At 35.7% G+C, this 20,898-nt stretch overlaps 1 protein-coding gene across 1 annotated transcript in view; it reads right to left on the bottom strand.

Moving 5' to 3' along the window:
* tei (teiresias) overlaps positions 1-10,990 on the bottom strand; it is a 155,946-nt gene extending 144,956 nt beyond the window's left edge. Inside the window, exon 1 of the mRNA XM_068289557.1 lies at positions 9,625-10,990. The gene's annotated coding sequence lies outside the window, so the exon portion shown is untranslated. The remainder of the gene's footprint in view (positions 1-9,624) is intronic.
* Between the last annotated feature and the right edge of the window lie 9,908 nt (positions 10,991-20,898).

Genomic DNA, 20,898 nt, shown 5'->3' with positions numbered 1-20,898 from the left:
TGAGATTTCATCTTATGGATGAAAGAATTTTTAGTCAGATATTTTCAATATATAAGCAATCAAATAAGCAGATGTGTATATTTTTCAGTATTTCATCATGTGCTCTTTAAGCAGATGGTAGTCTCCGATTACAAGTTTGTATTGATCGTTTAAAGGACTCTTGAATTAAATACAAAAGTTTAAGGCTTTCAAGTATCTAATAATGACATTCGATGTCTTAAATATGACTGCAATCATTTAAATCATTTAAAGAGTAAGTGTAAAAGTTTCATGTCTTTTTTTTTTTTTGCCTAAGGGACACTTTAATAAACAGTATACTCATCATTTCAAATAATTATTAATTTCTCAGGGTCAGAGGGCATTTAACAGACATATCATAAATATAAACATAAGTTTATTGTCTACATTTAAAAAAAAAAAATAATTTAGATTAATATGTGTAGTAGAAAAACAATTTTAAATTGATTTATAATTGAAGTGTTATTATTATTTTGAGTTTAATATGTAATATTTAAAGTCAATTTAATTAATTATTGAGTTTGTGCAGTTTATTTTTGCTTTCCCATGAATATCAGAATAAAACAATTGATGAAAAATAAGCATTAACTACAGGAAACTATTGCAATTGAAATGTTGTGCAGCAAATCGATTGAAGACTAAAATAATAGTTAACTTTTGATTGCAACTTACAATATTGAATACACTTGAAATAGATATTCAATGCTAAATTAACCTGTATGTCTATAAGCTCTATTGAGCTTCCCTTTCTATCCTTTCTCCCTTTTGTGTTTCTCTCAAGTGAAAGAACTCTCATCTTCCAGCAATCCGATTAGCTATCAGAAGCAACTTCAAGCTACTTTACCTTTTGCTATGGCCTAAAACATATTCCATTAACACTCGCATCGATTTAAGCTGATTTTGTGTGTTGATAGCAAGTGCTATGAGAGCGAAAATGGAAGGAGTTTTCTTTTCTTTCTTTCTCTGTTTTTGTTCTGTTGCTTCTGGAGTGAAGTGATGGCTCTTGCAACGTTTGCCAAACGCTTCACAAATTTATTTATAAACTGATTTGCATATTGCGAAACAACGACAACAGCAGAGACGAGCGACGACAATGTCTTTGCCCCAGCAACCAGCAGCGATGTTTGCACATAAAACTAAGGCAAGGCAAGGAAATAGAGCAAACAACTTCAAGATATATATAATTGGAAAGAGATAGCTGGAGAATGAGAGAGATTGTGAGAAAGAGATAGGAGCATTCGAGGATGAAGCCTTGTATCTCCTGTCAACTTGTTTTGTTGCAAATTCTTTCACTTCGATCTGGCTCACTCTGTTTCTGTCTCTGTTTCTCTTCATGTGCTGCTCTCAAGGAATAAAGTCATAAAATTGAATTGGTAATTTTTTGTGTTAAAAGCAGAAATTAAAATAAATTGAATTGCTGCTAAGATGAACGAAATGGGCAAAGAATAAAAAAAGAAGAAAAGTCAAGCCAAGACCAACAAGCTGAAGACGAAGATGTGAAACAAGTGGAAAAGAAAAGAAAAACAACCGAAAAACGGAATGAACGAAAATGAAAACCCAAAGGCAAAACGCGTGGAAAATGTAAATGAGACACATTGAGATAGGCTTCCACTCCCCCGCCAGCCAAACCAAGACCCACCTCCCCCTTTAACCTACCTTCCCACACCTACCTCAATCGCAGGGCCCACCAAATGAAAACAAAATAAAAATGTAAAAGGAAAATGGTAAAAAGAAAAATGCTTGGGACTGGGCCAGATTCTCGGCCTGGGCATAAATGCATTGTTGTTGCTGTTGTTTTATGGTCCTTGTTGCTATTGCCGTTGTTTTTGTAATAGGATTACTGCATAAATTAAAGTATTTGCCATGGCATCATCAAATAAGATTTGCAACGCCAACCTATTCCGTCCCGCCACCCTCCCTCCTCCTATTGCCTACTGCCACTCCCTATTTGCCCCCTAACGAGCTACAATGCGCGAACATCAAAAATCACCAGGATAAGTGAAGCGGCTGTTGGGTACAAAACGGCAAAAAAAAAAAAAAAGAAAAGAAAAACGAAACAAAGTGAAAAACGAGCACACAAAATAAATAAATAAATATGCCAAGAGAAAGAGAGAGAGAGAGCGAGAAAGAAGGAGACGGAGAGCATGGGAGAAAGAGTGACAATGAAGCAAGAAGAGAACACGTAAAAGTAAAGTTTATTGCATAATTTTCGGCGGCTTAGCTAAAGTGTAATGTAAACACAGGAAAAAGAATGAAACAAAACAGACAAAAAACCCAAGATTTTAGAAGAGGGGCCAGCAACGGAGGAGAAATTGTAGGTGGATGGCAAAAGATAAGACAATAAAAGTGCAGATTATAAGAAAATATGTCAGCGAAAAGCTTTGCATTTAGCGCATAAAACGCGACTTATTCTCATTCTCGTGTGCGACACTTCTTTTTGGGGTGAACAACCAACAGCTGTGCGGCTAGCAAGTGGATATTGAGTGGTTTTTTAATAAAACAATATTCCTAAATATACTTAAATAAAAGTGAAGACCCATAAAGCTTTTAGATTGTGTAGATTTTGGTAAAACATGGATTCCGGTGAGTTAGAGAAGTTTTTCACAATCTGTTTTCTACTCAACTTTTAGATATATATTGCTGATCTAGAACAATTACTATGAAGCCGTATCCAGCGACGCAATAAGTTGTCGGTTCACTAGTTGCAAGTTAGAAAACACAGAGTAAGGGAAAAAGCCTAAAGACCTAATGGCAAACTATTTGGTTTTCTTATTCTCCAGCTGCAAATTTAACTGTTTCATGTAAATTAAAGTTATTGGGATTTATTTTCTATCAGTTTTATAACACATTTCCCTAAAGCATCAAATTATATTAATATGAAAATAATTTGTTTTGCCATTATCAGTTTAGTTGACTGTGTGAGCCATATTTTGGTTATTAATGTTATGTTCACACCCGCATACATATTTCATCATGTGGCACTCGTATCTATAACTAAATTGAAAACACACAAAAACCGCGGCCTACTTTTAGGCTCTTCCGCATATAAGAGAAAAATCTAACTTGCCACTTTAATGCAAACAAAATATCAGTAAACAAGAGGCGAAACATCAGCAGGGGACTTGCTCTTTCTCTCTCTGACTCTTTCTCCCACTCATCTGACCTACGAACAAAATCACTTCAAAAATTTGTGAAACTAAACACACAAAAACCGCAAATTTCATTTTGATAAAATTTTAATTTGGCCAAGAGCTCAGAGAGTGGATGGATACAGTGTGTGTGTGTGTATGATGTTCTGTCCTGGCCCCTCAATATCCTCAGTCTGCGACGACCTCGACGCGCCTCAATAATTCAAAGATGTTAAGCCGCAAATTGGCATTGGCGTTGAGGCAAAGAGTAGGTGGATAGAGGGCAGGGGTAAAGGCAGGCTGGGAGGCAGGACGACGACAGCTGGGGCCACACGCAGACAGGATACACATCCGCTGGGGGGTTACACAAACACATACACCCGCAGCATTAAACTCTATTGGGTGCTAATGTTTTTTCTGCCTTCCCCCTATATCAGACAGCAAAAATTTTCATAAATTCAGCAATGAGCCTGTCGACAAACACACACACACACAATCGCACACTCACACATGCTCGTATACACATGCACGTGCTGGCTGTATAATAAAAATACGCTAAAATGTTTGTACCACATACATAAACACGATGCTTATTGCCTACTTTTAGGAGCACAGAAAAAAAAAGAAGAAAAAGATAGCAGAGTAGAAGGAGAAGGTAGATACGCGGCTAAAAGGAAGCAGACAAGAGAGTAGGTCGTGGCAATGTTGTTCATTTGAGACGACTTCCGTCAGGCGGTAATGTTGATGCTCCTTCTCCAGCTTCTGCCACTGCTGCTTCTTCATTTTATTAAAGTATACGTATGTACACGAAGATACATACTTATTTGTATGTGTATATACCCCGCAAAGTAGTCTTTAAAAAAAACAAACAAACAAAACACCAGCAACCAAATGGAAAGCCATCTTTGAAGCTGTGAAGTTTGTACATACATACATATATCTAAAGAAGTTTTGCTCTCTCTCTCAAGTTTCTTCAATTTTGCTTGGCCATATGGTGTGATTTTTTATTTGAAACCGTGACTTTTATTTATATTAAAAAACCACTTCTTTGAACTTAGTACATTGTGATATTTCTAGTTTTTAAATTTGACTTAAACTTAAACTGAATCCAAGTGATGCGTATTTATTAAAGTGCTTAAGATAGAATTTTTTTGTCCTTTTTCCGTCCAACAATATTCATTTTGGAATTAATGGTATAAATGAATTAATGATTATTTGAGTAGTTTATAAAGAATAACTCCCAACATGAATAGCTTATGTGTCCTTACAAGAAAAGTAATCAAAGATTTTCCACACTAAAAATTTACTATTTTTCTATAAGGTTAAATAAAAATTTGTGACAAGTTGCCTAGAACTCCAACTTTAAGGAGAGCACAGTCTTAGTACCTATTTTACTTCTCTTTTCCCCCTGTACAACATCTAATTGTAGGATAATACATATTTATTAGTAGGAATACTTTCCATACCAAGCTATAAGCAATAATCCAAAAACTAACAGATTTTTAAAATGATAAGGAAATATCTCTTAGAAATTCTTTCGAAATTCCTTAGACTAAATTTAAACCTTATTTAAAAGCCCTCAACTCCTTGGGGAATATGCTTATGAGAAAGAAAAAAAGAGAAACAAATATTTTATATATAGAGAAGAGCTACCCAAAAACTCCACGCCAAATCCATTTTGTATATATGCTTATGCTCGAGCTTATCGGCATTTCAAGTAAACAGACAGGCAGCTATAAAAATTTGCATTTGACTAATGCCAAATATTCCAGAAAGTCGGAGAAAGGAAGGCGACGATGGCAATGAGGGGCAAAGATGGGAACGACGATGACGACGACGTCGCTATGTACCGATAAGCGTAAGCATCTTCCACTCGCAGTGGCAATCTCCCACTCCACCACTCCCACTCCTGATTCGACTGCTACTCCCAGTGCTTCTGCCCTTAACCAGGCCAAGTCTCAACCCTTACAGCAACAACAATGGGAACAACAATGATGGGTGAGGATGGGAGGGTGTAGAGAGATGCCAATGCGTTTACTGATTTCTTGAGCGCGATACGTGCAAGGATTTTTTTCTTCATTTTTTGGCTTGGTCCTCTTTTAAGGACGATGCCTTTTATGCTATTTCCTATTAAGCTATTTGTTGCGAGTTCTCTTTTATCGCTTTCTCTATGTCTCCCTTTCTCTCTCTAGCTTTTACTCTCTATTCTATCTATATTTGTATGGGAGCTTGCCAAATTTCAGTTGCATTGCAAAAGATACTAAAAGCTTACCCCTCAACACACACACACACACACACACACATGTCTCGTTTATTGATTTTCATCACCCTCATATCACCCTATGCAATTGTGCACCCTGCCTTTGTCTGTGTGTGTGTGTGTAGATTTTTGACATGCCAACGCATTTTAAATTTGCATTTTTTGGCACCCAAAAACTGGCAGAAATTTTTAGCTAAAAGCATTAAGAGACCCAGCAAGTGAGGGTTTTATTTTTGGGATAGCGAGGGAGCCAGGAAAACTGTATGGAAAATGAATATTTGGCATACAAGTGGAAATTGAATAAATATGCCACCCAAAACGAGAGAAACAAAACATTAAACATTTGCTAGATAAATATTTGAATATATTTTATTCAAACACAAAAAAAAAACGAAAGAAAAAAGAAGACGAAATATTTTCAATGATAAAATTAGGCAATGTTTTTTCAAGACTAAACTAATTTAAATATATTCAAACTCATGTGTATATTGGCAAGTAAATTTCCAAACAAAAATCACAGGCAAACAATTAAAATTCATTAAAATATTAATTTCAATAAAAGTGATGTCAAAAGTGATCAATTGACTGAATTTTACAGTCCAAAACTAAAAAACAAAATATTATGAAATAGAGTGGCTTTTGTTATCAAACCCCGAAACGAGTGGGATGCCTCGATAGTTGTCAAAAGTGTATATTTCTGAAGAAAAAATGTTCGATTATTGTGTGATGGGAATCTATAATTTATTTATGACGTATTGATATATTGATTACACATCCCCTTCCTAAAGCTTTTTAAATGATATGACATGCAAAAAATGTTCACGTTGAGAAAGTTTTTACCCACATATCCAACAACATTTTTGAGCTACTTATGTGAGTTTGTTTGGTGTCCTTTTTTCATACCAAAAATTTATGACAGGCCACACACATGCTACAGACACACACTGGGACATAAATACACCAATAAGTCACTGTCAAAAAATGTGTGTGTGTGTGTGTGTGTGTGTAGATGGTCGACCAACCTTGGCAACCTTGCCACTCAAAATTTACCAGGTAACTTTTCCTTTTTTTTTTTTGTTTTGATTTGATTTATTTGTTGTTGTCTTAGTGTGGGTAAGAAGTAAAATAAAAAACATTTTGAAAAAATTAATTCCCTACTTTTTTATTTTCCCAGCTTAAATCACTCCCCCCGCTCACATTTTCAATCTCATTAAGTCATGACACGCCCACAATTAAAAGCATCATTTCAAAAATATGAAAATTATAATAGATTATGTCAAAAAGGCACAAAACTTTTTCCATCCAGCAAGCAAAAAAAAAAAAAAAATGTTGAAAATTAATTTGTTTAGAGAATGAGGGAGAGAAAACGAAAGAGGACGGGGTTGGTGGAAAGGCAAGGAAAAATAGCTGTGAATTTGTTGTATGTCACGTCCAGTCATAGCCTGAAGATGTGGAAATTCATTTACAACTTGACAAGTCTTGACTGACGACGACTTTAAGAAACACTTAAAGTTTCTCTTTTCATTCCCTGTTTTTAATTTTGGATGAACAGACTCTTTTTGATACACTCTTGAGTTGGCCTAATCTAATTAAAACAAACATTTTGCATTCTGATGAAATTATTGGCCACAAGACAAAGACCAATGGACATACACACAAGTCCACCCACAAAGGCATGGCTGTCCACACATCGATTGCAACTCAAATATTATTGATTAGAGGAATTAAGGTCAATTAGATAGCTAAAGGAATTTTCGACAACAACAATTAGCTTGCAGCAAAAGCCGCTACCGAAGACCAAGGAGCAAAAGTGTTCAATAAGAAGCTTTTCCTCATTTCTCAACCAAAGTGAAAATTTTCATATTAAATTAGCTAAGTTAATTCATGTTCATTTCGGTTCTTGCTTTATTACCAACTTCAATCAATAAGAGAACAAAAGCAAAATTAATTTGTTTAATATATTAATTAATTGACAATATATTGAATAATTCCTCTTCCTATGCTTTACGATTCCAAATAATTCTTATTAGCTAAGAAAACTAAATTCTAATCTGTAATAAATTAATAATCATCTAGTTTTGAAATTCTTCGAAAAGAATCTTAAATTTTTGCTTTTGAATGGAAATTTTATTTTAAGGCATCCTTTTCCATTGGGAATACTAAAATCTTGGAGCAATCTTTGGGGAAGACATGGATTAAGTCCCAAAGAGATTCACATGATAAAAAACATTAGTGAAATTATTTTCAATTTAAGAAGATATATTAATAATCCTAATGAAATTGAGATGTTGATAAACTGAAAAACAAATATAAAAGAATACCCAGACTTAATATTATGTTATTTTCTATTCCTTTTCATAATTTTTAAGCTTTTAAATAAACAAAGAACATAATTTATTTCTTAGCTAATTGTTAGAAATTGTAAAGATCTTAGCTTGATTTTATGTTCACAAACATTTCGAGTAATTTAAGCTAGTCTCGATATCTACAAAGGTCTATCTATAAATGTAACCCAATTAATCAATTGCTACCTTAAATATTGTGTGAATAAATAAGCAAGTGTAATGCAACTAAGCTGAAGCTAAAGCCCAATTAGGTCGGTAAACAGAAACTGTAATTGAATAGGTTATTACAGTTTTGTGTGACCTAATACCATCGACCTGTCTAGTGGTTTGACCTGTCTTTTTCTTTGTGTCATGGGTTTGAAAAACTTAAGTGTGATTAACGCACACAAAATAAAAGCAATAAACTCAATATTGATTTTTCTTACTAATTAAAAATCAAAAGCAAAGCAAAGAGTGAAATTATAAATTGTATTAGTATTGAAAGTTTTAAGCAGTTTTAAGTTTAAGAACAGATTCATTTGAGAATAGATTCAGATATAGACTCCTCCTAATATATAGACAAACTTTCTAAATCTATTTTAAGAAATATTTTTACTTATAGATCGTAAACAAATGAATATTTTCTGCTAATCATTCCAAAAATAAGGTGAGTAATTTGGTAATCAATTTTGCAAGAGTATAAATTGAATTAAGCCCATAAACGAGTTGGCTGAATTTAAATTTTCAACCTAATCAACTTATTGTATTTTGGGGGTAGCCATTTAATCCCATTGATACAAACAGTCAAAGGTCCTGCCAACAAAAAAAAAAGAGAGACTTCAACTTCAATGGCTTTAAAGCTGTCGAAACATGTTTCGATACCCCCCAGAGTCTTGGAAACCTGACAGCAACAAAAATATACACATTTTTTTTTATTTTGAGAGGCCTTGCCATATTTAATAATACAAAAAAAAAAGCCAACAAGAAACCTTTTTACCCAAACTAACTACGAAAAAAAAGGGCAAACAACAAACCCTGAGAAGAGGCTAAGAAGGGGCGACATTTGGGGTGCATCCCTAGGGCATTTAAAACGAGAGCGCGCCTGAAAGAATGCTACAAAAAAAAAAAACAGAGAAAAACAAGAAGAACAAGAACTGAGTGCGATAAATAAAAGGCTCTCGGCTTGGGCATTTGCATTCAAATTCCGTACACTAGATGAGGGAGACAGAAATGGAGAGAGTAGGACAAGGCGACTGGGAGACAGGGAGAGATGAAAGAGAGAGTAAATGATTGTGCTGCTGCTTTCAATTGTGAGCAATTTAGTGCGACAACAACAGAAAGTGTGTGCCAGGACTAAGGACAATGCCTGACTAGGTGCGAACAAACAGCAAAACAGAACAAAAACAGAGCAAAAAAACAAAAACACAACAAAAAAAGGGCAGCGACTCTTGCTGTGATTACAATGATTATGATTATTGTTTACTACCCAAGCAACTACAAAAACGCAGCCAAGCAAAAAGCGAGCAGGAGAGAGAGACAGAGAGAGAGAGAGCAAAAGTCAAAAAGCAAATAACATAATAAAAGTTCATAAAATAAAAATGGCGTCTGCACCCCAAACTCAAAAGGGAGGCTGACACTGAGGTTCGTTTAAGGCTCAGGCTCTTGTTCCCGCTCCGTGCTAGTTTTATGGAGCTCAGTCCATTTGCTGGCAACTTTTTTTGGCGCGCAAAACAAAGAAAAAAAACTTGGCATTTTATTGCTTGTCTTACACACACACTCAGAACACACACAGCAAACAAAGACACACACAGAATTTTCTTTATTTTTTGGTATTTTATTTCGTTTGTGTTGCCTTTTAAATTAAATGCTTTTCCCCCAAATAAATGTCACTAACCTGCTAGCCAGCCGCTTTCCAAAAATAAATGAATGTGCGAAATTTTTGCTGGTTAACTGCAAATTATTTCCTTTTATGTTATACTATATATGTATAAACAGGATACGCTGCCTTAAAGTAGGCTACACTTGTCTTTGTTTTGCTTAAATATGTTTCTCTTGTACTCAAGTATAGTTATTTATATAGTTTCATTTTGATTCTTGTCTTATACTTCTTTGTTAACGTCTTGAGATTTAATCAAATATATTTTTTGCAGCTTTTGTGGACTAAGGAAATATTTTATTATATTTTATCTCCGCCTTTTGTATCTTTTAGGGTTACTTATGGTATTGTATATTTTATTCGTACTTTACTTTGTAACTCAGGACTATATTTGTTTATTTTTATTCACTTGCCATCAATTAAGTGTTAAAAATGTTTAAGCCCTTTTTAAATTGTTGTTATAACTCTTTTGGTATTTCTTATTTAAACTCTTTTGGCTAGAAGGCAAATTAAATGTTGTGCGTACACTTTACTTGTTTTTTTTTTCGGGTTGTTGTTGGCCGGACACGGATGTCGCTCGACGGAAACGGTAAACGGAAATTGCGCGCACAGTTCTTGTTGTTGTTAGTATACAACAAAAAAAAAAAAAAGATTGAAAGAAAAATTAAGGGAAAATTGTTGTCTATTTTGCAGCAATTCGTTGCCGCAAAACCATTGAGTACATCGAGATACAGAGAATGAGTGAGATTCAACTCGAACTCAATTTGTTTAAGGGGTTTATCGGGTTTGGGTTTTAATGCGTATTTAAATATGCTTGAAATGCAATTAATTTTGATTTTTATTTAACACAAATAACACTCTCACACACACGTGCACTCCTCCTCACTGGCTTATGGGTGACATCACGGGGGACACGGGAATCAATTGCAATCAGTCAGGACACTCACAATCAGTGAGGACACTCAGAGCAGAGCAATTAATTATGTTTGCCTTGTTGTTTCTTGCATTTATTGTACATATTTAACATGTCTGCCAGTCGAGAACATAGTCTCCGAAAATTTTTTACTGGCTTTGTTTTTTTAATGAGTTTCACTGTAGTTGTTTGCTGGTTTATATATATCCTGTCAAAAGGTTTCGCTAATGAGTGCCACCAACTTTTCGCTTTTTGCGTACTTTCTTTTTTTTTGCTCCTTTCTTTTTGGAAGCAACTCGTTTTCGCAATTAGCTTGAACAGCTAACAAAATTTGTTGTGAAAGGATACCACACCACAGGCGCAAGAGAGAGATAGACAGATGCAAATTTTACGCGTTACGTTGCGTCGTGAACAAATTTTTCGTAAATTATCCTTAGAGTTATCCGCCACGCACATGCGATGCTAACGACAAACGCTCGCAAACTAACGGCAAATGACGAGGCTCTGCGATGGCTGCTGCTGCTTCTGTTATACAGTTATACAAATGCTTCGGCTTTGCCATTGCCTTTGCTTTGCCTTTCCAGTGTGATTTCCTTCTCTCTTTTGGAGTTCTCTCTCGATGACTCTCCCTTAGTGGGTGCTCTCTCACTCGCTCATTTTGCCGGTTTTATTTTTGTTTTTGTTGCGGCATTTGCACTTGGATAGAGGCGCCTCATCTCATCATTATCATCATTCAACATTCTCATCATCGTTATCATCAGAAACGGTACAAGGAAATTTAACTGTTTGATTTTCACTGCATTCCCAATAAATTATGACTTGTAGCTACTTGCAGAGTGAGAGTGGAAAAGAGATAGAGAGAGATCTCATTTGCTTGTGGGCGTTAATGTGCATAAAGCTGACTGACTTGCCAGACTATTTGTCCTTCTGTCTGTCCCTCCTGTCCTCTCCGTCTGTCTGCATCTCTCAGCTGGTTCGAGAACATTTTTGGGGGGTTGCTTGGCCTGGCTAGGTGGATAGGGTTTTTGGGGTCGATGTAACTCGTCATCGTCATGTGGCCCTACGACAAGGACACACACCTGTTGGTACACCAGGTGTACCTCCCAGCCAGGTGAAAGGGATTGTATGTATGTAAATGCAGCCCGCATAACACAACAAATTATGAACGAAATGAAGCAACTCATTCTCATATGTACATACAAGTGACGAAGTGCTTTAGCAATGGCCAATCGTATTCCTATTCTATAAAATATGTAAGTAAACTATATTTTCAAATAAGAACACAAGATATTTTGAATTAAGTGACATCGAAAACATCCGTTGATTTGAGTAATCTATGTATTATGAGTACTGATATTCGAATACAAGTTCATTTTATTCGGGCATCTAACAAATGAATAATTTCGACTAATACTTGCATTCATTCGGGTTACCAGCCTCATTCATTCGATTCATTATAAAACTAAATGGACTCAAATTTCGATTCGAATTCAGAAAACTAAGAAAACCAATCTACTTTAAAAATGCTGAACATCCTCAGATATCCTTTTAGATTGCTTTGACCGAGCTATGTTTGTTTTTGGTTTAGATAGAAAGAAGATTGTACAACTGAATATGTTGAATTTATATTTCTAAACTCAAAAGTGATGAAACGAAAACTAGTTGTTATATATGAAAATAAATACTAGCAACAAAAATTAGTAACTCAAATGTCTAAAGTTGGCCTTTTAACTTAAATATAGTGAAAATCATAAGCAAATACCAGACATCATTTGAGATTTTTTTTGGCTCTGTATTTCATAGAATTTAACACTAGTCTAGCAACGATTCTTAAGGAACATTGGAAATTCCCTTCTAAACCTTAGCCAATATTGATTAGTGGGCAAGCACTTACTCACTTAGCTATTGAAAAGAGCCATTGTATCTATAATTAACACCATGCCCACTCAATTGCCCATCAATTCACCTAATTTAAAATCCAGACCCGCACTTGAAAATGAAATTTTAGACGACTTCCCGCTTAGTAGCTTCTCGTCGTGCGGCTGCTGCTGGGGCACTTCAATACGAACATTCATCTTTAGTCACTTAGTCAATTAGCTGTTTAATTGTTATTCACACCAGCGGATAATACAAGCATATATAAATATATATATACCTAGGATGAAAGGGAGAAAGAACAAACATAAATCACGCCCAAGAATTTACATAAATAATTGCAGTGTATAGAGGCAAACTCTCCGCGTGGGCAGCAAGGGTCTCTTGTTCTTTATTGTTGTTGTTGTTGTTGTTGCTGTTGTTGCTGTTGTCGTCTCGCCTAAACATCATTAAAAATAAAACCAATTAATGGTTTCGAGTGCCTGTCCAGGCAACAGGCAACAACAACAACTACCCCAAAAATAGTTTTACTTTGGCAAAAAAATATGTGAAAAATGAAGACAAAGAAGTAAAGTAATACACACAGGAGGGGGTAGTTACAGATGGAATAAGAGAGATAAGAAGAGGGAGTGTGTGTGTGTATGTATGTGAGAGAGAGAGAGTGAGAAAGAGGGCAAAGCAAAATGTCATTGGCATTGCAGTTCACATATTGTCATAATGCCGTTGCGGTTGCATATACACACACACACACACAGACACACACACACATAAATATAGAGAGGGTTTCGTATACAGTTTCAGGGGTGACTCAGATTCTGGACTGCATCTGCCTGACAATTGTTGCCATTTAATCTCAATGCCGAAATCCTCATAAAAAAATACTCTATAACAATATTTTTTTTAAATGACGACTTCAAGTTACTCTATACACGAAATAAGGAAACTAGCAAGGAGAAACTACCAATGTCAGGGGGCTAAGTTGCTTTAGCTCAGATTAAAAGTTAGCACACCTTTTTCAAGAAACAAAACTACTTTTGGGATAATTTTCTGATAAAATTAAAATTTTTGAATCGAGTTTTCAATATATTGGTTTGATAAGAAAGAGACTCTTTTTTTTTGCAATCATAATGATTGCGATAAAGATTGGGAGAAAATTTTAGAAGGAACGAAATGTTATTGATTTTCATATACACTTATAAGTTTCAAAAACATCCTGGAAACATCCTAAAATTTTCTTATTTAAAAAAAGTTTTATGATATAAAAAAAGTTTGCAACGTTTGTTATGAACAAAGTAATGTAACCACAGATATGAAATGAAAAATTATAAAATTCGGTTGGAGTTATTTTCAGACAATTCAAAACATTTGAGCACTTCTAAAAAGGTTTACTCAAGGAATTTATGGACTCGGTATAATATACTTCTAGAAGCCAATTTTGGCTATTTCATAAGAGCGAAAATCAGTTATACCATTAAGACCATTTACGAATAGCCAGATCAATGCTTAGAGTTAACGAATTTAAATCCTCTATCTTTTACCCAAACCTTCCTACATAAGAAATCATTTAACATTGATGAATGTTACATACAATATTACTTCATTAACAAACTCCCATGTCATTGTTGAAGGGTATTTCTTGCAACAATTCTCAGAAATGTAACTAAACTTAAGCTTTTGTAAATACCATTATCAATAAATTCTCATTTAGTTTATCATTTAGTGAATCCAATTCCCATGATTTAGCTGAAAAATTGATTGAATTTGTCACAGCATTTGACCCTCGGCACCCTTTTTGGAAAGACTCCTTGAAAAAAGCGCAAAATAATATTGTTTGCGATATTGTCAAGTCATGTGAGAAATAATGCACTGAGCGTGTTTGGGGTTGGGGTGAGGGAACGTGCCAATTGCAAAAACTCGACAACCCTAAAGAATTAAAGAGAGTTGCATTCGCCGGCTCTCTCTTTGAAAACAAAACGCCCTTTCCATTAGTTCTCACCAAACTCTCTGCGCAATTTTCCAGTAGTCCCAAGAGAAAGAGCCAAAGTATTGCTCTCTCTTAACTTAAATAGCATTTAAATTTTATAAGGAGGAATAATATTCAATTTATTGTAAATTTTTGGTAAAAATTTTTAAGTAAAAAATGCATTGAAATTTAAAATCTTGATTTCTTATGAAAATTTGTTTCTTACAGTAAGAACAACAAGATGATGAAGAGGAAGAAGAAGTAGAAAAAGTAAGTAGAAACAAAATGTTCAGGGTACAAAACAAGTAGGAAAATATAATTTATTATTTCTAGCCTTATCCTTGAGCCGCAGCCGAGAAAGGCAGTGAGGTTGATGTGTTTGTCTTTTGCCTTCGTCTTGGTCCTTTCCCTATTATTCCACCTACTACCACTCCCTACACCCCCATACCCTCCTTCACACTTTGCCCCTTTTGCCTATCCTGCTGCTAGGGCAAAAATTTCTATGCTTAACGCCATTTTTGTGTGCGAGACACGATGACGACAAATTTTCAACGTGCAACCTGACACTGAGCTGAGATTTTCCAAATTCCTTGTCTTCACTTGTGCCGTCACCATCCCCGACCCCAAACCCGACTTTATCCCCTCCACTTCTTCTGCCAAGGCAAAATGATTGCTGCATGCATGCAAAACTCTTACACCGACTCCATCTCCGACTGTTGAAAGGATTAGACCAGCTCATGTGTCCCTGTGTCTAAGGGCAAAATGTGTGTAAGTGTGTGTGTATTCCTGTGTGTGTGTGTGTGCGCGTTTGTGCTGGTGTGTTTTTGTGTGTGGGAGTAAGAAGGAAGAGAATCGTTGGTGCAGGAGGGGGCCAAAATTGAGGGCGTTTGCTACAACGTAAAAAAGTATTTGCACAACTCTCAAGTGGGTCAAATGATTAGGCGGCATGATGAAGTGCCTTCGCCACTTGAGCCGCTTCAGCTCCTTTGCTAGTACGTACTCCTTTCTACTATATGTCTCTTACTCTTTCTGTTTCTCTGTCTCTTGCCCATCCAAAAATAAACAGTTTAATGTTTTGAATGAGCAATTGAATTTGATTATGCACAAATGTGAGTATGAGTGTGTGTGTGTGTGTGTGTATGCGGAGGTGTGTGCGTGTGGTATTGGGTTTTGTGTGTGGGCTTCTTCCCAGCAATGCAAATAGAATACATTTCATAATGGAGTTTGTCATACAATCATTGAAAAACTTTAAATGTCTGACAAATAGGTAAAAATTGGAACACCAAAGGGAAATTCATAGAAACATATTAGAAAGTGTTCAATTAAAGATGTGAAAGTACAACTAGTTTAGTAATTTCTGCAAAATTTAATCAAAGGATATCTAAATTCGGTTTTGAGGGGTAATCTCCAACTCGTCTTGAACCACAAGGATATATAACCTTCGTCATTGTAAGTTATGCATTTTTGTACGCTTCATTCAATTGCAATTCCCAACTGGTTGTGGTCTTTAAGTGGTTTCTTACTAAAAGGACTTAGATTTTTCATCAACTTTAAATCAATTGTTTTGGGGAAGTTTTCTTTTTTTTAATTGTAAATTTATTAGCCAATAGATTGCATTCCATTTTTGCTATCTTTGCCTCTTTATAGCTCAATCCTCTTTCTAAATTCGTTTTCTCCCTGTATTCTGGTTTGAGGGATTGTAGGTGGTGGGGATATGGGATTTTCTTAGAGGCGGCACATATTTTCACTTTCATTACACGAGATTCGGGTCCCAGGAAATTGTTACTTAAATTCAAAGCCAATCTGTGTGTTTCAGAGTTTTTTTTTTTCTTTTCCTACCCAAAATAAGCCAAACACTGAAAAGAGGGTAAGCAAAAGCCGAAAGAAGATAAAAAGGAAGTTGAAAACAAAAGGCAGAAAAACCCAAAATACAAAACCCCAAACCGAATGCCATCGACATTTAACGTTTTAAATCTGATTATTCCACAACAACTGTCAATAATGCAAAAGACCTACAGCCTATATTGTGTGCACCCCTACATCCTTGTGAGTCCTTTCCCCCTCCCGTGTGTATGTTTGTGTGTGTCTCTGTTAACCGCAAAACGAGGCGAGAAAATTGTCACCAGAAAGTGGCCAGCGAAATTCTGAAATTGTGTGTAAAAAAAAAAAACAAAATAATTGCAACTGATAACAACATCAATAACCATAAGCAAAGGAGATGAAAACAAAGCAACATACATATAAACGATGGAACAACAAAAAAGGTAAAAGCAACCACCAATAACCAGAATCATTGCACGAATCATAAAGGATATCTGAAAAGGGTAACCTGGGCGTTGCCTAGGCCCTGTCAAAATACTCTTCTCTGTAGTTCAAAGAAAAAGTGTGTGTCGGCTGGCTAATTTATGACCCACTCTCCAATTTTTTTTCTTCGGGGGCAAAAGTTTTTTGTTCGCATTTCTGGCTCGTAAATCTTTTCAACACCAGCAGCACCAATCCATACACACACACACTCGCACACACACTTGAGTTCACTTTTAACACTTCAAGTTGAACACTTGGCGTTGGCTTTATTTACTTCATATTAATATTAAGTTCATTGTGTCAAGTTGGCAGCACTGATTTCTTATCGCTACTTTTCTTCCTCTTTCTTTTCGCTTTTCTCTGGTATTTTTTTTTTTTTTTTTTTAATTTTAGTCGCACGTTAGCGAAGAACAAGGACACTTCTCTTTCTCTCTCTTAGTGTGCCTCTCTGTCTTCATCATCTTCTTGTTCAGCTGTTCCTGAAAAGTCCTTCTCCGAAGCTCTGTCTTGGCGGGGGCTTATCTTTTGGCTGCTGCCTGGCATTTACATTCAACGCTTGACAGCTTCTTTTCACTTGCGTGTGGTGGGTGAAGTGAAGCAGCGGGTTGATGTTGGTGGGTAACACGTTAGTGGTGCGAGAAGTCACTCCTTTGAGGATCTGATATTTTTGAGGCTTTTGTCTGTTCCCCTCTATCTTAAAGCTTCTTAAAGTGCAGTAAATAATTATTAAAGAAAAAAACATAGACGACGTATTCTTGAACTATAAATTTTCAAATATATTTGCGTTCTTAATGTTTTATATTTAGCATATCATTTCCTGAGGCTTGGATTGAACTAGGGACCTAGTTTTCAATACTTTTTTGAGTTTTTGCCAGTCTGTAAATGATCTTAAAGATTCCTTCAAATATTAATAGAAAAACATACAAAAAATATAAAGAATATATAGATAGATTTGAGCTTTGTATAAAAATTCCTCAGCTCCCTTGTGGGAAACCACAGGTACTAAAACCACCTAAAGCAATGACTAAAATAACTCACACAACTCTTTAAACCCTCGTTTAATGTAATCATTATACAATTACGACTGCACCTGTCTAGAATTCATATTATCCAAAATTTTGATATGTGCAGTTCTGTTTTTATTGTTGAATTTTAATAAAGCAAAAGTACTAAGCATTTTTGTTTACCCCTTTTCTTTTGGCTTAATCTAAATGAAAAATTCTTATAAGTTTAATTTGTAATGGCCATTTCCCTAGCTTCACATTTCTTTGATAAGAACAGTTTCAAGTTGAGATGGATTTTAATTTCAAATGGTTAACAACCACAACCATTGTTGGTCGTCGGCGTTTGTCTCATGTTTATTTCTAGCTTCAAATCTTAAAATTAGCCAAGTCATCCCACGCCGTTGAACCTTAGACCCTAAAAAAAAGGCAACATGGAAATAATTCCGTGGCATGCTTCAAAGAAATAACTTTGAGACGACAAGTGGAGTGTGGCTGCAATTACTTTGATGATGATGATGATGATAATGTGAACGATGATAATGATGAGTATGATGGCAATGATGAGGCGGACCTTAGCTCAAGTCATGCAAATTGGGACAATGGGAAACGAGAGTCAGCAGATCAACCACCGCGGCGTGAGCATAGCTCAAGTGTTGAGGCTTAAAGTCTGTATACCTTGGCGAGAATTTGGTGGGATGATGAAATGGGAGTGAAACTCATCATCATATAGCCTTTAATCAGAGGGTATTATCAATGCGTTATGATATAGGTATACATTGGTATTTAAGAGCTCAATATCCCTCCCCATCTTTCTCTCTGTCGCTCTCTATCTCTGTGGGTGGGTGTGTGCTTATGCACATCTGTCGCTTTAGCAGGTAAACATTTGGGGCATCTTTTGGTGCCGATGACCTTGTTGATAGTGTCAATAGTTTAATTTATGTTAAATGAAAAGTAAAAATCTTTCCAGTTTTATATTAGTCATATTATTCGTATTTTGATTTGGCTTGTTTTTGTTCGTCACCTTTTGATACACATACATTATTCAATTTTATTTAATTACTTTTTCTACATTATAAAATTAATTAAAATTGGGCTACTTAAAATTGGCTACACTTTGAACTCTAATTATCTTATCTTAATTAGGTATAATACAAGAAAAAGGACACAACAAATATAAAATAATTTCTAGTCCGGTTTTTTATATTTTAGGAATGAATTTGAAATAATATTTGAATTGTTTGAAAAGAAAACCTACTAAGCAACTGAATTAATTTTTAATTTTTACATAATTATGCTGAAAATAAAAATATTTATTATTTATTTTCGAGCTAATGAAATTTGTGGTAATTTTCTCAACAATTTCTAGTCCATTTTCGATAAAAATTTTCTTATAACTTTAACCCAAATACGACAAAATGCTGTTGGATATAGTAATCTAAAGTAATAAAATGTATATGTAGATATACACAACAAACATTTAAGCTAATGAAATCAAACAAAAACATTTCTAAATTGCCACTTTGCCCTTGCCAAGCGAAATACTTCATGGCGCTGAAAAGTATGCTAAAAAATACCAACAATCATCCAGAAAAGGCTGAAGAGAAGCGAAAAACCACATTGGGTAGCAATTTGAAAACTTTAGCATCATTCAGTGGCAGCAGCAACCAAAACAACAGCAACAACAATAACAAGAACAACAACAAGAGGCAACAACAGCGTCGCCGGCAACATCGGTTTTTATGACCATTTGCCCATTTCTCCATTTTCTCGGCGGCTTGCCAAATGTTTTGGGCCATGGCCATTTGCCACAATGCATTCATTCTCGGTGGCGGCTTTTGTCCTTTTGTGTTGCCTTCGACACAAAAATTGACTTAATTATCGTGTCGCATAATTACGAAAAGTTTAAGGAAAAATGTCCCCCAGTTTCCATCCCCCGTTTCTACTTAGAGTTTATATCTGAGGTTTATAGCCTTTAATTTCATGCTCTCGTGTGCAGTTAAAAAAAACGCATTTCAATTTCCTCTAATTTCCAGTTAATAACTCAACAAATACGCCAAAAGGCAAAGAACTTATAAATGCAAATATTGATAGATACTTTGGCGGAGTAAAAGACGCCGACTATGACTACGACGACGACGACGACGACGACGACGATGATGAAGATGATGATGATGATGAGCGATGAGTGAGCTAGGAAACTGCACGCAGAGTCCTTACTAAGTAGCACGACTAAATATGAAAAGCTTTTTGCCCAACGCCTTTTCTCTTCACTTTGCTTCGCTTCTTCCTTTTTTTTCACTCTTCTCTACCAAGCCAAAGACAAACATTGTCAAAAGGAGTGAGTGCCAAGAAGATTGGAGTGGAAGTCAAAGGGTGAAAGGGTTCAAATAAAGTGTATGTGGTGGAGATGGGGAGACGCTTTGTGGGGTTAGTAAGTAACTGGAACTGGGTCTGAGTGCCCGCGGGCATAATGACAATTACAGTTACCGCGTGCCGCTCATGTATACACACAGACATTAAAAAGAAGTCTAGAAGCAGAGAAGAAGAGAACTTTTTATTTTTCTCATATACCATTGCCAAGCTTCCGAAGTTTTAGCAAATAAATCCGTCCGAAAAGCGTTTTCCGTTTTGCCAGTGATATCAAAAGACCCCCGGAGTCTAGAAGAGTTTGAGGTATTTGGGGAGTTGGCAAAGTCTCGCTCAATGAGACACAAACAAACAAACAAGCAACACGCACCAAAAATACCCACCAAGAGAGTGAGGAAGAGACAACAAGAAAGAGAACGACGACTACGACGACTATTGCGATTACCCTCAAGGGTCGGCTGCCAGAGCCAAGCAATTCAAAAAAGGGGTGCAAAAAGCTAAACATGACCTCCAGCAACCTAAACCTAACGAGCGAGCACAGACACTCACTCGATTCGATACGACCAACCGACCGACACTGACTCTGACTCTGACTGACTTGGCGTCTCCTGTGGCGGACATCGACCAAGCTGTGGAATATATTGTATGTATGTATGTGTATCTAGTACTACTACATACATGTGTATAAAGCGTGGCAGTACAAATAGAAATAAGCAAACACATGCGTCACTCCACTATATATTTATTCCATTCACTTTGCTATTTGCTTAATGAATTGCATCTTCTATTTATAGACATTATTATTTCCTTTTCTCCCGCTCTTTATTTACCCAAAAAAAGAAAAAAAATGAAAAAACTGGGGAAAA

This window comes from Drosophila tropicalis, unplaced genomic scaffold (assembly GCF_018151085.1).
Source record: "Drosophila tropicalis isolate 14030-0801.00 unplaced genomic scaffold, ASM1815108v1 contig_593, whole genome shotgun sequence".
Lineage (NCBI taxonomy): Eukaryota > Metazoa > Arthropoda > Insecta > Diptera > Drosophilidae > Drosophila > Drosophila tropicalis.
Note: the sequence above shows the minus strand (reverse complement) of the source record. Positions and strands in the feature narration are given on the sequence as shown.